This window comes from Octopus bimaculoides, chromosome 1 (genome assembly GCF_001194135.2).
Source record: "Octopus bimaculoides isolate UCB-OBI-ISO-001 chromosome 1, ASM119413v2, whole genome shotgun sequence".
Taxonomy (NCBI): Eukaryota; Metazoa; Mollusca; class Cephalopoda; order Octopoda; family Octopodidae; genus Octopus; species Octopus bimaculoides.
This window is the reverse complement of record NC_068981.1, coordinates 3,866,445-3,872,005: the sequence shown is the minus strand read 5'-3', so window position 1 is coordinate 3,872,005 and position 5,561 is coordinate 3,866,445.

Genomic DNA, 5,561 nt, shown 5'->3' with positions numbered 1-5,561 from the left:
TGGGTGACCTGTTGTGGGTAGGGAAACAGCGATTAGAAACAATTGATGAAATGAATTGTAAATGTCAAGTTACTGATCGATTGAGATTTTCTCTATGACTGACAGTGGTTCCTTTGTTGTCAAATGAAATCAATGCTAATCAATTTTAATCCAATTTGCTTCTACAAATTTACTTATTTTTGCTGTTTGATACTTTTAATATCGACAAAATTCTTCTGCTGCATTTGTCTTAACTGACATTATATTCTTTCTCTGTGTTATTGTAACATTTCAAACCAGTTCAAATACATCTAGAAAAAAAAAAAATGTATATATATATATTAGGTTTAACAGATCAATAATTCACATTACACTGTGCACATGTCTGTGCGTACATGCATGTGTGAGTGTACGTGTGCATGTGTGAGAGCATGGGTGTGTGTATATGTAAGTGTATTTGCAAGAAGATGTACGTGTGTGCTCCTCTCTTCAGCTCATTGCTTTCACCATCTTTTATGCATCATGGTTCATATTTTATTGTTAGTCATGCTTATTGACACAGCTAGAAGGAGACATATTCATTAGTCTGCAGTCTATTTGCTTGTTTCATTTATTATGTCTGTTCTTCATTCTATCATTTTACTAATTTTGATATTGATTTCCAGTGCAGATATACCGTCTCTGTGCATTTAGTAGAACGGGAAAATGTCGATGGGGAAAATAAGACTGCATGACAAACATGTTTCTTTCAGAGGCATTGGTAATGTTGTGGCAGTAACGAGAGCAACAGGCAATAACCAAAACTAGGATTTCAACTCAGTTTCTTGGTATAATGTCCGCACTTATTGACCTTGATATATATTGTTAAACTACCCTATTTTCCGGCATACGAGTCAGCATAGTGTATCGTGTAAACATCTCCTAATGAGCGTATTTGTAAGTGAAATGAGTTTTCATCACTAGCTGGTGATTATTACACACTGAAGATGGGTAACTACCCAGAAACCCGGGTCTGTGTGTATCATGTAAGGCTAGAAATGGGAACGATGATTTCCCTTTACAAATACTAATTGGACACAGACAGTGTGTCGTTAGCCAGCTGGAGGTGATGTCTTCCTGGGGCTAAAAACAACAGTAACATCGTCTTCTATGGGACTGCCACATTTAGTTGGCAATTATAATTTATGATTCTGTACTAATACTGTTTACCTCTCGCTCAGAGAGTATTTGTAAGCTTAGTATTCTATCGGTTTCTTTTGCCAAATCGCTAAGTTATGGGGACGTAAACACACCAGCATCAATCGTCAAGCAATGGTAGAGGGACAAACACAGACACAAACACATACACACACACACACATATGTATATATGCATATATGTATATATGCATGCATCTATGTGTGTGCATCTTTGTGTTTGTCCTCTACCACTACTTGATGAATGGTGTTAGTGTGTTTACAAGATAGAAGATGTGTGTGTGTGTGTGTGTGTGCTTTTGTCCCCACCACCACTTGACAACCGGTGTCGGTGTGTTTACATTCCCCATAACTTAGCAGTTCAGCAAAAGAGACAGGAAATGAGTACCCTTTTCTTTAGAAAAATTTTAGTCTCTCCAAGGGCCACACTTTTTCACTCGCTATTTTTTTCTTTGGTGTAGTGACAAGTAATGTAGTATTAAAAATAAGATCCTAGGGAGCAGGTTTCAATTCCATATCGAAGCAGCTTCCTTTACATCCATATGAGAGACAGAGAAGGGGAGAGAGAGGGATGGAGATAGGCAGAGACAGAGAGGGAGAGAGAGAGAGAGAGGGGGGGAAAGAGAGAGTGGGAGGGATTGAAAGAGAGAGAAAATCCTGGTTTTGCATTCATTGGAATAAAACATGAGATTTAAGAGAGAGAAACGAGCAATATATGTTAATTATTTTGGTAAAGTGTTTGGTAAACGTTGGTGACAGAAATTGCCATGGAGACGTCATGTGGTAGAATTACTGGGCTAATGTTAATGCATGAATGTGCACATGTGGGGGTGTCTGTGTATTTATGTGTATAGAGAAACGGAAAGAAAGGGAGAGTGTGGAGGGAGAAAGAGAGAGAGAGAGAGGTTAGAATTGAAATGAAATACGATGGAGAGATACAATACATATAGTTTGTGTGTGTGTATATATGTGCTTGTATGTGAGCGTGCATCATCATCATCATCATCATCATTATCCTTGTCATCATCTTTCATCATTTAACTTCCATTTTCCATGGAAATAATGATGATGATGATACACACACACACACACACACACACACGTGCATGTGTGTGTAGATGTGTGTTTGTATGCATTTGTGTGTGTTTGTTCACACACTAAGCCTTAAACCCAATCCTTCTTCTCCCAAATGTCAGCCCTCTGAAACTTCTTTCACCAACTTCTAAATGTCCAAGAGAAACACAGATCCCATCAATCTCACTCTGTTCTCAGAAATCTTCCCCAACCTCATGGTTCTGGGTTCAGTTCCACTGCATGGCACCTTGGGCAAGAGTCTTCTACTATAGTCTTGGACTGACCAGAGCCTTGTGAGTGAATTTGGTAGACAGAAACTGAAACAAAGCCTGTCATGACCACTGACCATCTTTCTTCTCCTAACTTCTGTTTCTTTCTTTCTCTCCGTTGTAGCTGGAACAAGGAAGATGCGTTCTTGTTTGTCTCCTGTTCTAGCTTGATTTACGCGTTCGCCACCACAACCTCGTTTAGGCTTAGCAGCCCTTCCTGTTTGTTTTCACTGTCCTGTTTGTGTTACCAATTTTGACCCTCAGCAAAATCCCAAATTTTATTTAATTTGCTTTGCAGGAGCAACAGTTTTGTCGAAAGCGTATCTTGTTAAATGCTCGAAATACAAGACTAGAGAAACAGCCAACAACTTATGAAGGGTCGTTCTTTATGTTGTTTGTTTTGTTTTCCATTTGTGTCTTTCGTTGTTTGAAAGAATAGTTCATGTTCCATGTACTCGTACTTTGTATTTTTTTTGTTGTACATGTTTCGTGACATATATATATATATATATATATATATATATATATGCATATATATGTTTGTGTGTCTGGCTTTCTACCTGCTACCATCGCTAGACAACCAATGTTGGTGTGTTTATGTCCCTGTAACTTAGTGGTTCAGCAAAAGAGACCGATAGTATAAGTACTAGGCTTACAAAGAATAAATCCTGGGGTTGATGTGTTCAACTAAAGGCAGTGCCCCAGCATGGCCACAGTCAAATGACTGAAACAAATAAAAGAATAAGAGAACCTAGGGCACAGGTCCTTGCCCTCGACACCAATAAAACAAAGATTGCTGCTGCCCCTTCCATATACATTCCTCGTCTTTTGCTATCTGTCCTTTCACTAACCAAAACTGCAAATAGACCGTAAATACAAGCAAATGCTGGACAGGACTGAGTGACAGACAGGAATGATCATACGCCCCGCCCCTTCCCTCAAAATTTCATCTGCAATTACATTCCAAACACCAGCTTAATGACAAAGGTATTTTATAGAATACTTCATTACTTTCAAAATTAATTAAAACAAAAGCCCCCTGACTGGCTCCTGTGCTGGTGGCCGATTAAAAAGCACCATCTGAACATGGCCGATGCCAGGGCCGCTTGACTGACTCCCATGCTGGTGGCATGTAAAAGGCACCATCCAAACGTGGCAGATGGTGGTACCCCCTGACTAACTCCTGTGCCGGTGGTACGTAAAAAGCACCCACTATACTCTCAGAGTGGTCAGAGTTAGGAAGGGCATCCAGCTGTAGAAACATTGCCAGATCAGATTGGAGCCTGGTGCAGCCCCCAGGCTCGCCAGTCCCCAGTCAAACTGTCCAACCCATGCCAGCATGGAAAACAGATGTTAAACGATAATGATGATGATGATGATGAAAAGCAGTTTATTTCAACAGAAATATGATAACAAAAGGGTTAAATCTTCTGTGAGTGTTTCTATTATTGTCTCAACTGCATTACTAAACGAGAGTGAACGATGAACAGCAAGGAATGGTAAACAGAGGTAAGTGATAAATGTGAGTGAAAGGTGAACGAAAGTAGATGATAAGAATGTGGAAGAGAGTTCCATAGCAAGGGAGATGATAACGAACCCACTGGCACCATTGTGACAGACACCCAGTAAAAGACAAACAAGAATGAATATAGAAATCAGAACAAGATGTTCCATGCCATTTCTTCATTTTATAATTTGATAGATTGTTACAATTCCATTAAAGACTCCTGTGAACTGAACTGGCAGTAAATGACATTGCTAATTAAATTATGAAGTTAATGCTAATCCAGAAATTACTTTCTTCAATATCTGACATTATTTTAATTGCAAAACAAACGACAAAAGCAAACTGAAATGGAATAAAGAAAGAAAGGAAGAAGGAAGACAGGAAGGAAACAAAATAAACTATATTTATTAATGATTATGATTGGTTGTGGTTGTGATGATGATGATGGTGGTGACCGATGACAATGATGATGATAGTGGTGATGGTGGTGGTGGAGACGATGATGATGATGGTGGTGGTGGTCATCATCATTGTGGTGGTGGTGGTGGTGGTGGTAGTGGCAACAGCGGCGGTGATGATGACAATGATGGTGGTGTTGGTGGTAGTGGTGATGATGATGACGATGATAGTGGTGGTAGTGGTGGTGGGGATGACGATGATTGGTTGTGATGATGGTTGCGATGCTGGTAGTGGTGGTGATGGCGGTGGTGGTGATAATGATGATGATGGTGGTGGCGGTAATGTTGACTACAGTGATGATGATGATGATGATGATGATGATGAGAAAGAAGATGAGGAGGAAGAAGAAGAGAGTGTACACATATTTGCACGAGGAATAAATTCAATTTGCAGCTTAATCACTTAGAAAGGAACATAATTCTCTCACCTTATGCAACAGCACACACACACACACACACATGCTCATACACACACACACACTCACACATGCTCATACACACTCACATATGTTCCATATATACATGCTCACACACAGGCACACATCCACATAGACATGCTCATACACGCACACATGTTCACACATAGACATGCTCACACACAGACACACATGTTCACACATACACATCCTCACACACACACACACACACATATATGCATACACTTGTACATACACACACATACATACATACACATGCATGCACACATGCTCACACACACACATGTTCACACATAGACATGCTCACACACAGACACACACACATATGCATACACTCATACACACACATACATACACACACATACATACATACACATAGATATGCTCACACACAGACTCACACACACACACACATATATATGCATACACTCATACACACCCACATATTCACGCACAGACATACACACATGCACATGCATGCACACATACTCACACACATACTCACACACACATGCACAGGCACACGTCTACAGACACAAGCATGAGACAGAGAAATGCCATGAAGTGGTTAATTGAGCAACATTAAGATGTGGTCAGAGAGGAAAATGACGGAAACTTGAGGTTGAATGATGAGAAGAAAA